This window comes from Lynx rufus, unplaced genomic scaffold (assembly GCF_022079265.1).
Source record: "Lynx rufus isolate CCGP_SWC_20201006 ecotype Redwood Valley unplaced genomic scaffold, mLynRuf1.p SCAF_8, whole genome shotgun sequence".
Taxonomy (NCBI): Eukaryota; Metazoa; Chordata; class Mammalia; order Carnivora; family Felidae; genus Lynx; species Lynx rufus.
Genome location: NW_025814896.1, coordinates 43,052,699 through 43,063,524, shown reverse-complemented (window position 1 = coordinate 43,063,524; position 10,826 = coordinate 43,052,699).

Here is a 10,826-nt window from a genome sequence, read left to right as displayed (position 1 = left end):
CAAAGGGAAGAAAAACCCACAAAAGGGGCCAAAGTCTAAGAGGTTTCTAGAAGTTCTGTCCCCTTGCTTCTCTGGTGCTTCAGGTTGGGAACGGGAAGCATTGTAACCAAAGAGAAAATGGCCTTTCCTTGGAGACGATCCTAAATTTTCGAGTCTGAAACAGTGGTTTTCAAGCTTTGGGGGTACATTTGAATCACCTGAAGGGCTTGTTAAAATACAGATTCCCCCCCATCCCCCAGATTTCCTGATTCAGTACATCGGGTGTAGAACCAAGAATCTGTGTTTCTAACAAGTTCCCAGGTGTTGCTGCTACTGGTCCAGGGAGTACCTTTTCTCTTTTTAACGTTTACTTATTTTCGAGAGAGAGAGAGAGAGAGAGAGACAGACAGACAGAGCGTGAGCAGGGGAGGGGCAGGGAGAGGGAGACACAGAATCCGAAGCAGGCTCCAGGCTCTGAACTGTCAGCACAGAACCTGGTGCCAGGCTTGAACCCACAAACTGTGATATGACCTGAGCCGGAGTCGGACGCTTCACCGACTGAGCCACCCAGGCGCCCCCAGGGAGTACACTTTAAAAAGTATTGCTTGGAAACATAAGGCTGCTGGTCTTCTGGGTTTGATCCTAAAATAACACTGCCAGCTGATGGCAGTATTCAGGGCTGGCTGGGGAACAGAAAGAAGTCCTAGCTTTGGGGCCAAACTTGCTGAGTCCTAGGTTCAACCAGCCTGCTGTATTGAGGGTCTACCTGTTCACGGCCAGTGCTGAGCCATGTTGGGAAGGCACGGCTCATGTCTGTGCCCTGCCCATAGCCTCTTGGCTTTACCATTTCTGTGCACAAAGGTAGCCTGACTTCCAGCCGCCAGTGCCTGTGTCCCTTTGTCCGGGGGATCTCCTCAGCTTCTGGAGCCCATCCTGTCTACAGGCAGTGCAGCTGTGAGCCCAGGAATCAAAATCTCCCCAGGAACCTCCTCAGCCAGTGACGTTTAGGGATTGGTGGGTAAATGCCCCAGCTCCTTCCTGCTCAGGTGGAGTCACTGGGAAGCACGCTCTACGCCATCTCCCAGGGGTCGCCACAGGACAGAGCCTCCGTTGCCCAGTGGTAACTGGCTTGATAATACCCGATCTTGCTGCCCTCCCTCTCCTGGCCCACCTCCCCGCCTCTCTGCCAGAGTTTCCCGGAATTGCCTCTAAATAAGCAACTTGCCTTTGAATCTTGCTTTCAAGGTCTGCTTCTGGGGGAACCCAGATCAAGACATCATGGATAAGGAATGGTTTTTGTCCTTGATAAGTTCACATTTACAGGAGGGAAGACACATACTGTGGCTTAGTAAAATCAGGAATTTCTGGGAATTGCTGGTGAGTGTCGGGTCTCCAGGCAGATGAGGCATTCTGCTGGTTGCCCTTAGGAGTGTCATCAAGGGCGTCTTAACGCAGTGTAGGAGCTCAGATGACACTATCAGGGGGAGGCCAGGGGGAAGAAGGGGCCTGGCAACCTGGCCCAAAGGCCTTTTCTTCCACACAGGCAGGCCTGAATGGGGTACCTGCAGGGGACTGATTTGCTATGCAAATTCCTCTTGCTTCTACCTCCCTGGACAATTTCTCTTAAAATATTAAAATAGGAATACGGAGGTGCACCTGCACCATATAAAATATGACTCTTGTTAGGTTTGGGGGGCTGTCAGAATCTGGGGGAGGGGTTGGTAAGGGTCTCTGCTGGCCTGATAGGATTAACACGCTGTCCTAGGTGCCCACCCCCATGCCACGGCTGTGTCTAGCCTCACACCTGCATTGTAGCAGGATTGATCGAACTCATCCCTTGCCTTTACAGTGGGCGTGGCCCCCCAACTCATCCCACATACCCCTCCTCATCATCAGCGTCTGTCCTCCAGAGAACCCCCACATACAAACATACAATCCAAATGAAATCACTCCAAGTGGCATCAAAACACCCTGCAAAGCAAGTCCCTGGCCCCTTCAGTCAGACACTTACATACAGAAGTTATGGAACGACCAGTGAATGGCCCCAGTTGCTCCTTGGCCGGGCACCTTCACAGATCATTCTCAGGGGACCAGGCACCCCAGAGTTCTTTCCCCACATTTCAACTTGGCTAGAGGGAGAACAAAGCCTATCATCCTGCAACATTGTGTTAATGATATTATCAACCTTTTCGGCATTACCCAAGACTCAAAAAATAATGGCTACCAAACAACCATGAGCCTGGCCTCTAGACAAAAGGATCATGTACATGAAGGGCCCCAATTCCGAGACCTCAGCACAGAGCTAAGAGATGAAAATGGGGGCTCAGCTTGTGCCTTCAAGGACAACAGTCTCAACAAAAATGCCTTCGACCTCATCGTTTTATTTTGTGATTAATTTGTGACATAATTTAAAATATGGGAGAAACATGTGCATTCATGTGTTAATTTCAGCGCCTTTTTTTAGAAATGTGGGAAATTGGAAATCATGTAAATGTCTAAAAGAGGAATGATTGAATAAATTGTAGAGAATCCCCATGTTGGAGTATTAAGACCATTAATAAAATGATCATTAGGACCATGGGGAAACAGAAAAGAACGGTATTATTAAGTATAAATTTAAACGGCAGAGTCTACAAACAATTACAACTATGAAAACACTTGCCTGTGAAAAAATACGCAACATCACTAATGACCAGGGAAATGCAAAAAAACTAGGGCACACTCACAAGCATGGCTACAATCAAAAAGAATAGCAATACTAAGTGTTGGTAAGAACGTGAACTTGAACCTCCATACGTTGTAAAATAGTACAACCACCTTGGAAAAGTGCTTGGTAGTTTGCTCTAAACATACAGATCTACGAAATGACCCCGCAAATCCACTCCCAGGTATTTACTCAAGAGAAATGAAAACCCCTCCAACAGTTGTACAGAAGTGTTCATAACTGCTTTATTCACAATGTCCCCCAACCAAAAACAACGCAAATGTTCAATAACAAGTGAATAACAAATTCTTGTAAATGTTTATAACGGAACATTAGTCAGCAATGAACACAAACAAAGTCCTAGTGCCTACATGATCATGTGATAAACCTCAAAGACACCCTGAACAGCAGAGGCCAGAGACAAAGGGGACATACTTGATTCCACGAAGTTCTGGAACAGGTAGAACTAGTCTAAGGCAGCAGAAATGTTTAGTGATTGCCTGGAGGTGAGAGTGGGGTGGGGTGGGGTGGGGGATGGACTAAAGGGATAAGGGAACTTCGTGGTGTAAAGGAAATGTTCTAGATCTTTAGTATAATGGCATTACTCAGGTGCATATATTTGCCAAAACTTGTCAACCTGCACAGTTAAAATGTGTGAATTTTAAAGCACGTAAATTATACCTCAATAAAGGTAAGAATGTGTGTGTGTGTGTGTGTGTGTGTGTGTATGGTATGTGTATATATGACATATATATTACATATCCATACATTCACATACGTAGTCATATCAATACACACACACACACACACACACACACACACACACACTGCTTGCCCCAGAGTAAAACCCAAAAGGAAATACACTAAAATATGAAAAACAGTTGTGTTTCATTAATGACATTATAGATGATTTCTTTTTCACTTCTTAGAGTTGCCATAATTTTACCTGTGTGGTCCTATGGTAGAATAATAAATGTTCTTTTTTTTTTCATCGCAAATTTCTGGAAGCAAGCACTTACGGTGATGTATATGACACACTAGGTTTTTATTGAATATGTGTATGATGACTCCTATGGATTTCTTTTCCTGTATGTCCACCAATCTAAATCTTCAAGCCAATATCAAATCTCACATCCCCCACTGAACCATTCATAATATCCTTGTCAGAAACAAAAACTGTCTTATATCATCCACCATCTCTTCATATATTGTTTCTCTTTAACCACAATCGTCTGCTCACCAAGGGCTGGAATAATATCTTTATTCTTTGTATTCCCAACAATCCCTAGCACAGAAAAAGCACAGAAATTTGGAGAAAATAGATCTGAGCTAGCACAGGGTCACTATGTACAGTGGCACAGGCTGTGTACTGCACAAACTCTGAGCAATGACACAAATGGCTCCCCCTGCTGCATGAATAATGCCCTCTGGAGTTGTGCAAACAAAGTTCTTGGTCAGAGTCCCTGTCTAGTTTTGTGACCCTGAGGAAGTTACCTCCTGAGCTTTGGTTTCTTTATCTGTGTAATGGGAATGTTGAGATGATTGAATCGAGATAGTGTGTGTTCAAAGCCCTGTGCAAACTATGTGTTATCTCTACGATGTTAGATGTGATGATTCTCATAATAAATCTGGTCACTGCCTTTACAGCTTGCTCATTACCACCACTTCCTCATCAGCTTTTCCTCAATTCCCTGAAATTGTCAGACATGTTCCTGTTTCAGGGCCTTTGCACATGCTGTTCTCTCTCCCTAGAAGACTTTTGTGCCCACATCTTCTGGCAGATGGTTCCTTTGGGTGATTCAGATTTCGGCTGCAATGTCCCTTGAGGCTTTACCTAAGCCTCCTAAAATAGCCTCCTCCCTGCTGTTATTTACTATCTTGTCACCCTGTGGTATTAATATCTGAAATTATTTTATTTGTTTAAGGCTGATTGTCCACCTCCCATCCCAAACCTTGTTGTGTAGAGGGTCTATGTCTGTTTTGTTCATGCCCTATCTCAAAAATCATTTACTGAACGAATGAACAAATACTTATTGGTAAGTAGGCACATGCCGTATTTATTCAGTTCAGTCTGCCAACTGTTTTCCAAAAACCAGAGACTGTGAGGCAAACACGGCTTGTTCCTACCTCTGCTGAGAGTGGAAACCCACCCTAGTGGCTGAGGGAATCTGGCTAAGATGTGCCCGGCAGCCGCAGGTCTGAACGTTTGCCGCTGACGCTGGGCCGGGTAAGGCTCCAAGTCAGCCACCGTGTCGTGAGGACACGGGGAATAAGGAGGGCATTGTGCTGCCCACGGAGACGGATGGTTCCGAGAACGGCTTGGGAAAGCACCTCCCTCCGACTGGACACACCTCTCCCAGCCAGGTACTTTGCTCCTTTCTCTCTTCCCTTTTTCTTTCCCCGACTGTGAGCAAGGATTTCAGGCCAATCAGCCTTACCTTTGTTCCTCCTAGCTCTCATTGTGGGGTTTCTTTAAAGTTCTGTGTTGGCATAAGCTCGGTCAGCGCCACGGTGGAATTTTCTGATCCATGCCAAAGATGGAGCTCATTAGTTTCCTTGCCTGGAAGAAAGAAAACACTTCTTTAGGAACTGGCGTGTTTAGCGTTCTGCTGAAGGAGGGTGAGGCCCACTTGCAAGGAAGTTTAATGTAGGTTTGTAGGTGGGTCATTTAGGAAAAACCAGTGCACTGCAAGGTGCTCACGGGCCTGCAGAGACCCCTGAGTGTTGCCCGCACCGATGGCTACCCACTGTCCACTGGCTGAGTGCAGGGCAGGGCCCTGGCAGACTTAACCAGAGGCAGGAATGCACCCCCACTCCCCTTAAAGTGCCCACCCAGTACTTTCTAGAAAGTTCTTCTGCCATCTCCTTCCCTCCTCTTCTGAAATGTGCATGATTCCTGGAGAGGTGACTCCTGAGGTCCTGCTTTCCAAACTGGAAAACAGGTGGGTTATCCCCAGTGCTGGGAACTGATGCCACCAGATAAAGAGCCAGAATCTTTTCATTTTATTTTTAGTTTTTTTAATGTTTATTCATTTCTGAGAAAGAGAGACAGAGCATGAGCAGAGGAGGAGCAGAGAGAGAGATGGAGACACAGAATCCAAAGTGGGTTCCAGGCTCTGAGCCAGCAGCACAGACCCCGTCGTGGGGCTCGAACTCACGAGCTGTGAGATCATGATCTGAACCGAAGTCGGACGCTTAACTGACTGAGCCACCCAGGCACCCCATAGAATCTTTTTATATGATGATAGATAATTTAAAAGCTTATATTAAAATGAACTTTGTGGGGGCGCCTGGGTGGCGCAGTCGGTTGAGCGCCGACTTCAGCCAGGTCACGATCTCGCGGTCCGGGAGTTCGAGCCCCGCGTCGGGCTCTGGGCTGATGGCTCAGAGCCTGGAGCCTGCTTCCGATTCTGTGTCTCCCTCTCTCTCTGCCCCTCCCCCGTTCATGCTCTGTCTCTCTCTGTCCCAAAAATAAATAAACGTTGAAAAAAAAAAATTTTAAAAATAAAATGAACTTTGTGTATTTATGAATAGAAAATGGTGTAGAAGGAAAAAGGTAAGAAATATTACCTTATGGGGTTGGAACTTCAGGTGATTTTTAAATATTTTTCATGATATTTTTCCTATATTATCTGCACTATGTATAGTATTCATATATACTGCTCTGATAAAACTAACAGTAAAATTATTTCCATTTTTAGAACATCTGCTTTTGTGGATTTATTTTGGAGAAGAATGCAAAAATACATACATGGCTATTTATGTATACCTGAATGACATCCTAATACAGATGATTTAGAGCCCGGAATCCCCACCCCCCGCCCATCCTCAATATCTACCTTCACCCTCCCCTGTCTTTGGAGTCAGTTTGGTGCAAATATTTAATAAGAGACATTGCATGGAGGGGCCTGGGTGGCTCAGTGGGTTAAGCGTTCAACTTTAGCTCCGATCGTGGTCTCGAGGTTCATAAGTTTGAGCCCCACGTCGGGCTCTGTGGTGACAGCTTGGGGCCTGGAGCCTGCTTTGGATTCTGTGTCTCCCTCTCCCTCTCTCTGCCCCTGCCCTGCTCACGCTGTCTTTCTCTCTCTGTCAAAAATAAACCTTAAAAATAAAAAGAGACATTGCATGGTAAGTCAGTAAGACTTTAGCGTGATTTAGTCTGAGTTCATCTCCCTCTCCCTCTCTCTCTTCCACACACACACACACACACACACACACACACACACAACACAGATAGTTCCTAGAACTCTGAAAGAATCCATGGACTCCCAGTATAATGACACTGGAAGAAGAAACCAAAGTTGCCTAAATTAAACCAGCTAACTGATTTCTGCCCAGGCCTGGATTTTTTCTGACGACAGTGACCATTAGCAGTCTGAAGAGGAATGTCAACGGCGTTACAGGCAATGTTCTCATCCCACCAAATCTAATTTTTCTGCAGTGCACATTCAGATCGGTGGAGACTGGGCGGTCGTGCTGAGCCAAGACAGGCGGCTTGATGTATGAGCTGGTTGGGGGGCCTGCCAAACCGAAGCAGAGAGCTCAACTCAACCGCCCTAGCAGGCTCTTTCTGAATTTCTCATACCTTTTTTTTTTTCCGCTTCTGGTTAAAGACCTTCTTCAAAATTCTCACTAATGATTTTAAAAAAAAATCTGATTAACAGAGTTTGAGAAGAGCCATGCGATGATTAAGTGGTTGGGAAAAGACGTGGAAGAAAGGCTCAAGGACCCACACTTTTAAAGTCTGGAGGGGAGAACCTGGAGGAGGGTATAGAATAATGATTTTTAAGTGCCAGGCACTTACTAATCAACTGACATGCACTCTGTGAACACTTAGCAGATGCCAGGTCTTGAGCTGGGTGCCTTAGCTCTGCCCTAGAGCTGGGAAGAGTAAGGGTTTAAAAAGTAAGTACACAGTGACGTGGGAGTGATTTAAGATCGACAAAAGAGGGATGCCTGGGTGGCTCAGTCAGTTAAGCATCTGACTTTGGCTCAGGTCATGATCTCGCAGTTCTTGGGTTCAAGCCCTGCATCTGGCTCTGTGCTGACAGCTCAGAGTCTGGGGCCTGCTTCAGATTCTGTGTCTCCCTCCCTCTCCACCCCTCCCCTACTTACTCTGTCTCAAAAAATGAATAAACATTAAAAAATTTTTTTTCTTAAGACCAAAGAAAGGACTTCCCCAACCTGAAGCAGCTCGTTGCAGAACTGAAATCCCAGGGAATCCAGAAGGAAAAACGTACGACATAGGCCTTTTCTAAGTTTTTATCATTGTCGAAGAGTCGTGATTCCTGCACACAGACTCTGCCAGTGAACTCTGGTGCCCAGTTGTGTCAGAGCGGCCTCGACATGAGGGTGGGGAGGAGGACTGTAGCCAGACGTTTTGTGGAGGAAACGGTTCTGTGGGTTCTGGAAGGGCAGAGAGAAAGCAGGTTCGCTCCAATGTTGCACCTCCACCAAGAGGGGGCCTGGCAAGCTTAGCACCTGATTCTGGAATGAGGGGCCACAGGCAGCTCTTGAAAGGTGGGAGCGAGAGATACTAATCAGAAGTGGGGAGAGCCTGCTGGGGGCTGAGGCAGAGGGTGGGCGAAGATAGGAATAGCCACAGCTTGGCGAAGGTCGCGGCCAGAGGGCTACGGCATTCCACGCAAGTCTGGCAGAGAAACAACGATTTGATGTGGTGGCTCCTGAGGGGGCGAAGGCAGGATGGAAGCAGTAGTTTGGGAAGGTTACGTTTGCTAAAACCGAGAAGGATGGATGGGAAAGAGAAAGAAAAAAAAAAGACGTTCAGGTCTTCTCATGGTTCCTCTGTACCATTTCACTCTGTTTACTTTGGAGCATTTACCACAAGCTGAACGTTAGTCTAATGAATTATTGATTGCCTGCCCCCCTCTCTACCAGACTCTAAGCTCAGGGAGCATAGGGTGTTATTGGTCTGGTTCTCTGCAGAATTCTTAGCACCTAGCAGAGACTCTCGTGTGCAGTAATGCTCCGTAAGTATTTATTGAATGAATGAAGTAAATCAGGAATGGGGCGGGGGGCAAAATTCTGGAGTCCTGAGGTCTCACTGCTGGTAATCACAGAGAAGAGGCAAGATGTCTAACCAGCTAGAAGGATGCTTTGTCCACACGGCTGGAAAAATGAAGCCCCGTCGTGCGTCTAACTCAGTGGCTCTCAGGCTTTGTCCCAGGATGTCCAGTGAGAGGCATCTAGCCCTGCCAAGCTGACCTCAGGGCCACGAAACATTACTCACGACTGGTACTTCCCATCGCAGACCGAGGAGGGTGATTCCAGACCCCAGAGGGTTGTGTTATGGAAAGATGCCATTTCTGGCGTCTCCGAGGCTTATTCAACTTTGTCATAAGTGCGAAGTCTTGAAGAGCTACTGCACTTCTCTGAAGTCACCTGCCACGCATGCTACTGAGGGGAACAATAACACCACGTCTCTCTTGTGGTTCGAGTCAGGATCATTTGCAAAGCATTTTAGAAACAGGCAAGTGCCAGATAAACATCATCCATCTATTCCCCCCCGCCTCCTTGCTTTCTTTGGGTGCTCACAACCAGCCAGTGGGTTAGTCCTCATTTTTGCAAAACTCCTAACTCCAAGTTCCCTTCCAATGTCACCCACACAAAACCAAACACTCTTACCAGAGTTAACTGTTACTACCACTAGCAACCGTAAAAATGGGTGATTTAGGTTCACGCTTACTATCTAATTTCTTTGTGTAAGTTCTATTTTTCTTTTGACAGTTATTCTGGTCCATCTACAGAGATTTTTCTTTAAGCGCATAATAAAATTCCTCTGACTTTAAGTAACACTACTGCAAAACTTAAATCGTCTGGGGTGTCATAGGTCTTCCGCTCTAGTTTTTGCAAAAGTTGAAATGTGCTGCCTATGGAGTGGAAGGAGCTGCGTTCTCTCTTAAGACTTTTGAATCTTAAATTTGTGTTTAAAAGCACCCAAAGGGCCCTACCTTCATTCATTCGCTCGTTTGTTCATTCGTTCAAGAAATGTTTAGGAGTTCCTGACCGACACGGTTGGTGGCTTCTCACATCCGGTCCGCCATTCCTGTGCATCTCAACAGCCTCTGATTGCAAACACCAGCAACCTTCTTCTCAGGACTTCATCCGTGGTGTGGGCTGGAAATAGGAGTAGCCTTCAACCAGTGGTGGATAGGAGCTGGTAAATAAGTACCCAAGCTTCCTTGCTTCTTAGTTTGGGTGACTCTGAGGTATAGTCCACACTGTCTCCCAGAGTTCCCTGCTGGAATTAAGGCTTCAGCTGCCTACAGAGGAAATGTGCTGACCAGGCACTGCTCTTTGGCCGTCTTCCCTTCCTGTCTCACTTCTCCACTCCCTTCCTGGTGATTCCTAGGATCACCTTCCAAATAAACTGCCTTCACTCAAATCTTTTCCTCAATGTCTTCTGGGGAGACCCAACCTAGGGTGAGTTTGTGCCAGAATCAAGGCATTGGGCTAGGTGTTCAAGGAGCATCGTGATGCATCAGATTGAGCTACTGACCCCAACGAGTTCAAAGTTCACACAAGGAATGAGATGTGTGCAGAAATGTCAACATGAGCATGTACAATATCTCATTGTTCTAATATTTTCAAATCTCGTTGGGTCTCTCTCTCTGTCTCCCTCTCTCTCTTACACACACACACACACACACACACACACACACACGCACACACACACACACACACACCCTCTACTCTGGTCCAGATGACTATTATATTCAGTGGTGTGGAGAAGCCAACTGGCTTATGACAGCTGATTGTTACATTTTCAAGAATTTTTCAAGCAGTTCATTAAACACAGCCATTATTAAAAATTTTAATGATAAAGGGCGCCTGGGTGGCTCAGTCGGTTAAGCATTTGACTCTTTGTTTTGGCTCATCATGACCTTGTGGTTCGTGAGATCGAGGCCCGCATCAGTCTCTGTGCTGCCTGCTTGGGATTCTCTCTCTTCCTCTCTCTCTGTCTCTTCCTGGCTCTCTCTCTCTCTCTCTCTCTCTCTCTCTCAATATAAATAAATAAACTTAAGAAAAAGCTTGTTACAAAATTTTAATGATATAAACTTACAATGAAATAGATGATGTGAAAAAAAAAGTAATAAATACTAAACATCATCACTTCCCAATT